The following is an 11,633-nucleotide window of genomic DNA, read 5'->3' on the forward strand; positions in this document are numbered from 1 at the left end:
CAATTGCCCTGCACAGGAGGCAGAACTGCTGCCCTGGGCAGGGCCCGGGCTGGAACAGAGCCCAGAGAGGGGCTGGAGCCTCCTCCCTGGGATATTCCAGAATATCCACACTCCTGGGCCCTGGGCTCTTCTTGTGGAAGCAGCAAGTCCGAGGGACACCAGGCCCTGTGCGAGTGTGGATAAGCACAGATATTGCCAGTGTTCGTTTCCTGCCTTTTCCCCTCCTGTAGGAATGTCCTTCCACTCCCTTTCCCCTTCTAACAAGAACATGGATCTGTGGAACACTGGGAGTCTGTGAGGCCCCCAGTGCTCATCCTCAGTGACTGGAAGTTATTCCCAAACCAGCCAAAAGCTTTTCCCTCCACAGGACCCAACCAACCCCTGGCCATCTCTTCGAGTTTGAAGAGGACAAGATCCCCTGCAAATCTCTGGGGGGAAGATTCAAAAAGTGCATTTTTTACTTCTTTAGCCATTGTATCCATGCCCTGTTATCCCAGATAACAGTGTTTTGACGAACTGGGAAGGCAGTGGAGATCTCCACTGCAAAATAGGGCTCAAAAATTCCAGTGTGGAGCAAATCAGTTGAGCAGATTGGTTTGGGTTTTGATCTCACTGTGGCCAATGGGACTGAGCCTGAGCAATGTTTTTCCTGCTTTATCTCCACGATAAACATTGGAAACTGCTCCTGCTGATAGGATACCTGGAAACTGTTCTGTTGTTGAAGAGCTCCAGAGCCTTCTTTTCACTATTTATGGCTCTGTCAGGAACGGGGGCAGCTGGGAGGCTGAGAAAGATCAGGGAGCTCTGCACACCTCAAGGCTATTCCCATTTGTTTCATTCCCTGTTTTTTCTACCCTGGGGACTGATAGCCCTTCCCTTGCTGGTTCTTTTTCCACTCCTTCATCCCATCTCAGGAGCCTTTGTGTCCTGAGGGCAGCCAGGGGAATCTTTATTGTGTTGCGTAGTTATTTACAGGCTCAGCATCTCCTCAGTGTGCCCAAAGCCTGATTTACACCTCCAATTAATGCAAATTTAACTCCAATTAATGCAAATTTACCCCCAGTCTTGTTTAATCTCCTCCTGCCAGGCTCACCCACCTGGCTGCATGGTCCCAGAGCAGATTTCCTGCTGGTTGATCCCATAACTCTCCCTATTCCACACCTCCTAAGAGCTGCCTGGATTGGTAAGTGCTGAACCACTCCAGAGCAGGATTTGGGAATTAATTTTGTTTATAATTCCCAGTTTTTTGTATAAGAGCTCTCCTGTGAAGTCTCTGATGATCAACAAAGATAAAAATATGGTTTATCCTACTTTGAGGAGCCATTAAACATGGAAAAAACAAGGAGCTGTGTCTTCAGGGGAGATAAAAGAACTTGGGAGCTGCTTCTAAACACTCCTTGCCCTGAGCTGCCATTCCAGGAGTTCCATCCCATTTCCCAGCTGGGAAAAGCAGGCAATAATACCACCTTTTATTGGGAATTGCCCCTGCAGGTCCTCCCTGTTGGGAATGTGCCCCAGCACAGGGGGAGAACCTCTCGGGCACCCCACTGGGAATCGCTCCATGCGGATTTAGAAAGCCCTTGAAGGTTTGTCAGGCAAAGGCACGAGGGGTGAGCTGGGTTATTCCAAAAAAGCTGGGTCATTCCAAAAACATGGAAAGCTGCTGCTCCTGGCACTGCATCCTGCCTGTGCTGGGCCTTCTGAGGCCGCACCCTGCAGGCAGGGAACATCAGGCACTTCCAGGCTCAGAAGGTTTGAAAACCAGTCAGGTTTCCAAACTGGCCACGCTCATGTGGAGACCTCCACATCCCAATGAATTTTACTTCCAACTAATATAAATGTACATCCCAAATTTTGTCCAACCTCCTCCTTCCTCACACTGGACTGCAGATCACTCTGGATCCCAGCTTCTTCTGGGATATGGGTGCCTTCACCTCTGCTCCTTGCAGAGCTGCCACCTGGAAGGGAATCCATTCCTCCTTTTCCTTTCCTTTTCCTTTCCTTTTCCTTTCCTTTTCCTTTCCTTTTCCTTTCCTTTTCCTTTCCTTTTCCTTTCCTTTACGATTGTCATGCTCAAGTTTTCCTTCATGGAAGCTAAACAAGTCTAAACTGGGCAAACTGGTGCTTGGTACCACCACACTGAACAAAAATTAACATTTAAAACAGTAACATTTAAAAAATGAGAAGTAACAATTAAAAAATGAAAAGTAACATCTGAAAAATGAGAAGCAGCATCTAAAAATTGAGAAGTAACATTTAAAAATTGAGAAGTAACATTTAAAAAATGAGAAGTAACACCAAAAAATGGAAAGTAACATTAAAAAAAAATGGAAAGTAACATTAAAAAAAAAATGGAAAGTAACATCAAAAAAAAAATGGAAAGTAACGTTAAAAAAAATGGAAAGTAACGTTAAAAAAAATGGAAAGTAACATCAAAAAAAAATTGAAAAGTGCCATTAAAAGATGCAAACATTCACAGTCAAGCAGCCTCTGCTCTGGCACTGAACTGCTGATTTTTACTAAAAGCAAAGGGACAGGTTCATTTAAAAATATATATATATGGTTCATAGCACAAAAATAAAGAAAAAAGGGGGTTATATGTAAGTCTGTATATAAATAGGTATCTGGTATATATTAATATATAAATTTAAAAGTGACCTGGCTGTTACAGTGATGTGTCACCTGTAGAGTAAATTTACCCCATATTTATAAGGATGATGTTGCACAGATTTTCAGGTTTTAGGGATGGTAGGAGACAAATTAAAGCCACAATTGCTTAGAAAATAATTGTGCTGCATTCCCCTGGATCCCTGGCAGTGCCCAAGGCCAGGCTGGACATTGGGGCTTGGAGCAGCCTGGCACAGTGGGAGGTGTCCCTGCCCATGGCAGGGGTGGCACTGGGTGGGCTTTAAGGTCCCTTCCATCCCAAACCAGTCTGGGATTCTGTGATTGATGGAATTTGCTGGATTTAACTGGCTCAGGCACCATGGGTGTTTTTCTTGTCCCAACCCCTCTTTCCCCCTTTGGATGTGTTTGATTCCAAGCTCACTGTTGGTGGTTTTCCTGTTGGGGTTTATTCTCTTCTAGGGTGTTGTTTTGCAGGATTTTTGTGTCCTGGAGGATGGGATTTCATTTGGAACTCCATTAGGAGCAAAGGGCTACCTCAGCCCTGGCCCCAGTAAACCCCTGTGCGAGGAGCAGGAGGCTTGGCTTGCTCAGAGCCGAGGCCTGATGCAGGGATTGTGTCAGTCCAGGGTTGATGAGGCACAGCAGGAGCTGGAGAGGGAAAAATCCAACCAGGATAATGAGGGAGAAGGATTTGAGCAGAGTCAGAGCCAGCACAGCCCTTCCTCCAGTGCTCGGCTTGTGTCCAGCTCAGGTGAGAAACAAAACTTTCTGGGCCTTTCCTCTACCTAAGGAGGAGGAGCAAATCCCTCTCCTCTTCAGGCTTTCCTCTGGCAAAGGCTCCAGGGCTGTATCCTGGCAGGATGGATCCCAGAGAAGCTGTGGCTGCCCCTGGATCCCTGGAAGTGTCCCAGGCCAGCTCAGATGGGGCTTGGAGCAATCTGGGATAGTGGACATGTTCCTGGATGGAACTGGATGATCTTTAAGGCCCCTTCCATCCCAAACCATTCCATGGTATCTCCTGGCACTGTTCCATGCTAAAGGGACAGATCACTGCTGGTGTTTCAGTAGCTTCACCAGGATCCCTGTCCCACAGGAAAATGCACCTGGAGAGAGGAATCTCCCACAGGTCCTGTCCTGCCCCCGTGCCTGCCCAGTGTCCCCAGGCACAGGAATCCTGAGCAGGATTTGTGGGAAGCTGTTCCTGCTCATTCCTGGAGGTGGGAATTGATCTGTGAGGGTCAGCCCAAGGCATCCAGGGATTCCTCTGGGGCTGAGGGGTTGGAAGTGCAATCCCTGTGGATGTGGGTGTGCAGAGGTGACAGGAAAGAGGGGAAGGGGCAGAGATGTGAACAAGGGGCTTGTATCCCACCACGTGTCTGAGGTGGAGCTGCTGCACCAGAGGTGCTGGGATGCCAAGGATAAAACAGCACCATCCCTTCCCTTCCTGCAGGATTTACCAGGAAAACCATGGGGAAGATCCTCCCTGGGCTGTGCCAAGCACTGGTGAGCACCAATTAATTTGCCTCATTAATGGGAAGCTAAAATTTTAAAGATGGGACAGATTGAAGTATTTACAGAAATTCTAAAAAATCTGAAAACAGACCCATGAAGGGAGGCTGGGAGCGAGCTAAATGTGCCAGGAGTGCTTTAGTTCCAGGATCATTTTATCCTGGCAGGAATCAGGGAGTGCAACCTTTCACAGCTCCAGTGCTTCCATTCCCACCGCAGCCCTCAGCCCTCTCCAGGATGCACTAAACAATGGTTTGCAGGGTTGGGAGCTGCTCCAGGTTAATCACCCTCCCCAAAAGGAGAGGGGTGTTTGAACCCAGGCCAGCATCCCAGCTGGATTCCCCCCAGGAATCCTGAAGGGAGGAATTGAGTGCTCGGGATAAGCCTGGGGGGCTGAGGGTAAGACCCTTTTTTTGGGGTTTTTGGTGGAATAGTGGCCTAATCCCATCCCAGCCCCCTCACTTGTCTGGACACCAAAATGAAACCTCTGGGAAATGTGTTCAGCTCAGCCAGGTGGAGCAATTCCATGAAAATCAGTTTGTGTGGTAACTGCTACAGGCCCCACACTGCAGGTGTCATTCCCAGTGGGTGCAGGTGTCATTCCCAGTGGGATCAGGTGTGATTCCCACACAGAAAAGCAGCAGCTGCCAGATTCCACCTGGACAAGGCCTGCCATGGAGGGATCTCTTTTCCCACAGCAGGCAGAGGAAGCTGCTCTGGCTGGGGGCATTTCCAATGATCTCAGGTGGAATTCTGAAGGATTTTCCAACTTATGCCAAGCAGGGGGAACAAGACTCCAGCAGTCCATGTTCCTCTGGTAGCCTGAAGTGCGACTTCTGATGCATTCCTTTAGAATCATGGAATATCCTGAGTTGGAAGGACCCACAAGGATCATCCAGTCCTGCACTGACACCCCAATAATCCCATCCTGTGCCTCAGAGCATTGTCCAAATATCCAGCTTTTTTCCCCTTTTTTTCCTCCCCGTGTTCCTTTTTTCAGGAGCAGAGGTGAATTTTGCTTCCCCAACAAATGCTGTTCTTCAAATGAGACCCCAAAAATGTGATCTTTTGCAAACTAAAGCTTTCTGAGGGCTACTTTGATGCTCAGCACCAATGAACTAAGAAGAGGTTGGGAAATGAACGTTTTCTCTGCTTTCGCATTCTTTTGGATGAAGCCAATTGTAAAAAAAAACCAAAAATAATTTTAAAAAGAAGGTTTTAGGTAATGAATGGTAAATTATTCATGACTTTTTGGAAGCAGAAATAACAATGTGCCTTCTGTGCATACTAAGTCCAAGTAACCTTAGGGGGATGGGTTGGGCAGTGTGAGTCACACGAAGGTTTTGAATTCTTGATGTTCTCCAATTGCCAGAGCTCACCCTGAGTGTCCCAGGCCCTCCCAGGCAGGCGGAATGAGTTCCTGCAGATCCATAGGTGTTTGCACAATGGATCCTATGGCAGCACACGGAGGAATTTGGGGCTGTGCTGGGTTTTGAACAACCTCTCTTACCAAACCCCTTGTAGCCCTGCTTTTCCCAGGGGCCCTGTGCCCAGCACTGCTGTGAGGATGGAAGTATTTCCATGTGTCCCATCTGGAATGCTCCGTGACTGCTGCAGGATGGGCTTGCCCTGGGTGTTGCTCAGAGCTGGGCTTGGGGAAGGTGGGGACGGTGGGGGACGAGTCTGTAGGGCACTTTCAGTCTGGGAAAGGGAAACAGGGAAGATTGGGATGGGAAAAGGAATTAAACTGGTTGTGTGTTGTCCATCCCATCTTGGTTTCCAGGCACACAGTGTCCCCATTTTCTGTGACATGGCCCCTGGTGCCCATGGACTGGGCAGCTCTCCATTGTTCCTGGGTCATTCCCAGCACCCAGAGGGTGGCCCTGGGCCTCATTTGCTCCAAACCATCCAAACCTTGCAGAGATTCCTCCCTGATGGATTTGCTCAGCTCTGCTTTAATTTCTGCCACTCTGGAGCAGGGAAGCGCTGAGATAAACCCCACCCTTCTGGAAAAGCTCCTGCTCTGGGGAAGGCTCTCCAAAGGGAATTCCAGTGGTCAGCAGCCCATGGAATACTGGGAGCTTCATCCTTGTGTTTTAGGAAGAGAAGAGAAGCTTTGACCTATCTGCTGCCCAGAGAAGCTGTGGCTGCCCCTGGATCCCTGGAAGTGTCCAAGGCCAGCTTGGATGGGGCTTGGAGCCACCTGGGATAGTGGAAGGGGGCACGAGATGATCTTTAAGATCCTTTCCAACCCAAATCATTCCATGATTCCATAATTCCATTATTCTATCAGTGGGAGAATGAGCAGGACAACTCTACCAGGGTGACGGGGGAGGTTGTGCTGGAATTTTTTTGAAGGGAACTCAGGGAATCATCTCCAGATTGGGGAATTTCAGGTGTCACCACCAAGCTCTGCACAGACCTGCTCATATTTCCTCATCCCCATGTCTGTGGTTATCCCAACAGTGGGTAAACCACGGGAATGGGAAGAACCTCTGTCCCATTCCTGAGAGGAAGCTGTGGCATCAGGGTGGCCTTGGAAGCTGTGGGAAAAGGGGATGTGTGTCACAAGCCGCAGGATTCAGGATTTAGCAGGAGGTGATAACCTCCTTTCCAGCAGGAAGAGATCATATGAGCATGCTGAATTCATATTTAGGCTATTCAATATTATTGATTAAAACAAATTAAAGTCGTTGCCATCTGTTAATGCAGTGATTAGTACAGTGATTTTTGTCACTGTAGTGGCAGGGACAGGGCTGAGCTGGTGACACTCCCACTGCAGTGACTCTGCTGGACCCCGTCAGGTCAGCAGAATCCCAGGATCACCAAGGTGGGCAGAGCCCTCCAGGATCACCCAGTGCCACCCCAGCAGCACCAGCAGCACCCCAAAGCCTGTCCCCAAGGGCCACATCCAGACTCCTCCTGAGCACTCCCAGAGACAGTGACTCCAGCACTCCCTGGGCAGCTCATCCCAAGGCCTCACCACTCTGGCAGGGAAATTTTCCCTCCCATCTCATCTGAAGCTCCCTCTTGCCATCCCCTCCCCTCCTCAGCCAGGTTGATGGGGAAACAAGAGCAGGGTTTTTCCAATAGAGGCTCCACTCCCAGAGCCTTGGGAAACAACCTGGGATTGGCCTGGGGTCAGCATTCCCTGGCTGCTCCCAAGAGTCTGGATGCTCCAACCTGGAGATTCTGCTTAAAACAGGGACTTTAGACCAACCCTGCAGTCTCTTGACTCTGATGGAGCAAACGTTTCCCTGCACATAAACCCAGAAGGGCTCAGGAGGAGGCTTTTCAAGCATTAAATGCTAGAAATATCAACAGAAAAATGCACAGTTTTATTTTCACAGCTACACCAAATGATCCATCCTGGTTGTAAGCATTCCCTCAGCCCCCCCACGAGAGTCTGCCTTCATTTGCTGCTCCTTTTGTTCCCATCCAAAGCTTTTATGGGCTGAGATCTCCCTGCTTTCTGTGTTTATAAAACCCTATGGATGCCTTGGGAGTTGTTTGAACAATAATAGGGAGTAAAGAGCAGTAATTTGGGCTAAAATGCTGCAAATTATTTATTTCAGAGTCCTCTAAGGTGCTTGATTAAGTATTATTTGATTTGGGAGTGCAGTTTTGCATGACATGAGGTGACAAAGGTCTGGGTGAGCTCTTGAACTGGAATTCAGCCAGGTGAAGATGTTTCCATCCTTATTAAGCCCCTGAAGAGTTATTTTTCTCCAGAGATCTGTGATAGAAACCTGGAATTTGCAGGAAAAGTATAGAAATAAAAGTCCAGAAGAAAAATTCTCTTTCTTTTGTTGAGGTAAATGAGGGTTGTGGATGAACTGGGTCAGCTGGAAAGTGTCTGGAGGTGGGATTTGGGATCTCCCCTGAGCAGCTTGCCCAAATTTAAATACCATTTTAAGATAAATTAAATTTCAACTTTCTTACCCTAATTTAAATAAAATTTTTAAATAAATTAAACTTTGACTTTCTGGCTGAAATTTAAATACCATTTTTAAATAACTTAAATTTCAACTTTCTTGCCTGAATTTAAACACCTGTTGGAGGTTGGGATGAATCCTGCTCTATATAGTTGGCTATGAGAAAAGCCTGGCTCAGGGACTGCTGACTTCCCTAGGGAAAGCCAACATTCCTTAATCCTGACTTTGAGAGTTTGATGCATAAAAGGAATATTTGGAAAGAAAAAATTCTTGCAGAGAATCCCAGGATGGGTGAGGCTGGAAGGGACCAGAGTGGGTCCCATCTGGTGCCACTCCCTGCTCCAGCATCATCCCAGAGCCCAGGGCCCAGGAGTGTGGATATCCTGGAACATCCCCAGGGAGGAGGCTCCAGCCCCTCTCTGGGCTCTGTTCCAGCCCGGGCCCTGCCCAGGGCAGCAGTTCTGCCTCCTGTGCAGGGCAATTGCCGGGCTCAGGCCCTGCCCGTGGCTCTGGTGCCGCTGCCGGGCCCCGGAGCTAATTCGAATTCTTTGAAAATTGGACTTTTCATGGAATCAAAGGACCATGGAATGGGTTGGGTCAGAAGGGACCTTAAAGCCCATCCAGTTCCACCCCCTGCCATGGGCAGGGACACCTCCCACTGTCCCAGGCTGCTCCAAGCCCCAATGTCCAGCCTGGCCTTGGACACTGCCAGGGATCCAGGGGCAGCCAAAACTTCAACTTTTCTAATTCTGGGAACAAAAGCAACTGAATTTTGCATGTGAATTACACCTGATGCCTTAAGAGGCCTCCTGGACACAGAGACTGGGCAGGAGTAAGGGAATAAAAGTAGGTGTTTATTTGAAAGGCCTTGAAAGGTACCCCTGGGGGCCAGAGGCCACTGCCGAGATGGACCCCAAGGTGGACGGCAGGGCACGAGTTCCTCACCCTTTTATAGGTTGGGTTCATTTGCACAGCAGGGTTAATTCTCCAATTAAAGCTTCAGTTCAATGATGTAATTGCCCTCAGCTTAGCCCCCCTTTAGAGGCTTTTTGGTTTATACTTTTTGGGGCTAGGACGGTCTGGGTGTCCTTGAAGAGCAGGCCTGGAGAGGCTTTGTTATGTCTGCCTAGCATGAGAGAGCAGAGTGAACAGGCTGCAAGAAACTTCAGAGTTACACTAAGCAGTACAGAATTTGAAAAATATAAAAGTTAAAACCTAAGGCATCAGCAACACCTTGGTTTTTCCCTTTTTTCCCCAGCTTTTCTGGAGTTGGTGCTCCAGAAGTGACCATAGGAAGAACCGTCCAAGGCAAAACTGATTTTCCAGGCCTGGATTTGGGAGCAGCACAAAACCTGGCAGAGGGTCTGGTTTCAAAGGCAGGTATAGGATTTAACCTACACAGAAATCAGTCAAATCCCTGCCTCAGCCCACCTGAGGCACACAGGAGGTCTCTGTGGCCATGAACTGAAGCAGTTGTCTAAAAAGGACAACAAAACTTTATTTCTGTGTGTGAGAAAGGCCCAAATCCGGTTTTTGTGAGCCTTATCCCCAGGCTGTGCCCGGTGATTCCCTGGATAATGATCAGGTTGCTTTGTGTAGCTCCAGGAGATGAATGCCAGGGAGTGCTTGAGGGAGTAAAACTGGGTTTAGGGATGGGAGGGCTGGAGGAAGAGCTGGATTTAACAGGATATTGAGCTGTTTAGAGCAAGGTGTTACTACTTGCCTCGAGGCAAAAGCTTTGCTCTGGAGGAAGTTTCATAGGAGGAAAAAATAGATGAGTGGAGTGACTCCACTCCTTCAAAGTGGAGTCACTGTGTAAGAGAAAAAGCAAGAAACCCCCAGAAATGGTTAAATGTGTCCTGAAAACACAAACAGGACCGACAGGAGGGGGAGACTCAGAAACTGTGAGCAGGAAAATGTGCTGTCATCAGCTCCTGCTTGTTTTTTTCCCGGGAAACAGGACTTGGTGGGCACACTTTGTAAATAGGATCTCACCAAAGGATCTCTCTGAAGTTGTCACTGATTTTTTTCCTCCTTCCGTAAACAAGCCTAAGAGCAACTGAGTCTGAGAGAGAAACTGCTCCTCAGGAAAACAACACGAGTTGCTTGAAGGAAAAAAAACCTCAAAAACATGATTTGTGGCCCAGTTTTTATTTAGATCGGGATGTGGGACAAGAAATGTCTATATTTGGCTTCAATTCTTGGTGGGAGAAGTGAAGAAAAAAAAATGGGGGGCCCAACAGAAATGAGGAGCTGAGAAAAATTTGGGTTCCAGGCACATCCACAGGAGCCTTTCCAAGATAAATGAAGCAATTTGTGGACCTTGAGCTGGGCTCAGATTTACAGCCCCAGATGTGGAAGGAGGCTGAGAACACTTCACACAGCTGGGGAATTTGCCAGAGAGACTGAACCTCCCGTTGGAGCAGCTCGCCGGGAAGGGAAGCAGACAAAAAAAAGGTGGAATTCAGTTGCTGGGAGCTCTGTTAGTCCAGACTTGCTCCTGGGAGGCATCAAAGGCAAAAAGCAACTGGAGCTTGGTCTGGGAGATGTTTTCCCCTGGAAACTTTATTAAATTTGTCTCAGAAAACAAGAGGATAATGCAGGAATCCAGTGAGGCTGTCCAGCTAATTGCTGGGGTGGGAATGAAGAAAAATTGGCCAGAAGAGGCTTTTTTTATCTCCCAAGCCAGCCAAGAGAGGGAACTACAGTTCCTCAGTGAAAATTCCCTGGAATCCAAGCTACTGAAGTGCACTTTGTGTCCAGAGGTGCATCTGGGAGCTCTTCTTTGAGCTGGGAGAAATCCATGGAGCTGAGCTTGGAGGCCTTGAGTTCTTCCTGTGTCTTGGACAGCAAGAACCAGCTCAGTCCATGTGGAAGAGAGGGAAGGGTGACTTAAATTCCCCAATAAAGTTTTAGGTTTGAAGAGCTTAGAGAATCATGGAATGGTTTGGACTGGGAGGGATTTTAAAGATTACCTCATTCCATGGACAGGGACACCTTCCACTACCCCAGGTTGCTCCAAGCCCCATCCAACGTGGCCTTGGGCACTCCCAAGGATGGGAATGTTCACTGTTCCTCACTGTGCCTTCTTTTTGCTAGCAGGGAGATGAAACACCTGAGATGTGGAGGATGGAGAAGTCCTGCCAGCTCTGGTTTTTCCCAGGATTTGCAGTTTATTCCTCACAGAAGTGGGAATTGGCCCTCCTGACATGGCTCCATCGTTCAGCCCCTTGCACAGCCACAATGAGGAAGCTTCCAGTGAGGAACACCCTGGTGGTCACCACAGCCGAGACTGGAACTGGGAATGCTCCACAGAAGCAACCCTGGCACCGTGTCATGGATAAATCCAGGGAAAGCTGCTGGGAACCTTGGGAGGAACTGCAGCTATTTTCTCACATTCATAAATCCTGATGTAAGCAGATGTTCTGGAGGAAGTGGGAGGGCTGGACAAGGGAAGGGTTTCAGGCTCTCCTATTTAGGGAGCCCCCCAGGGAAGGACTGGTGGAGGAATTTGTTTGGACAATTCCTAAAATAATGGGACCCTGGGCTGTGGTGTTGAGG

At 48.4% G+C, this 11,633-nt stretch overlaps 1 long non-coding RNA gene across 2 annotated transcripts in view; it reads left to right on the top strand.

The window, feature by feature from the left end:
- Positions 1-11,633, top strand: part of LOC108448923 — a 22,791-nt gene that overhangs the window by 6,943 nt on the left and 4,215 nt on the right. For both annotated transcript variants that reach the window (XR_001865005.1, XR_001865006.1), the window contains exon 2: positions 11,172-11,484. This is a non-coding gene — a long non-coding RNA (uncharacterized LOC108448923). The remainder of the gene's footprint in view (positions 1-11,171; positions 11,485-11,633) is intronic.

Source organism: Corvus brachyrhynchos, unplaced genomic scaffold, assembly GCF_000691975.1.
Source record: "Corvus brachyrhynchos isolate BGI_N302 unplaced genomic scaffold, ASM69197v1 scaffold149, whole genome shotgun sequence".
Classification (NCBI taxonomy): domain Eukaryota; kingdom Metazoa; phylum Chordata; class Aves; order Passeriformes; family Corvidae; genus Corvus; species Corvus brachyrhynchos.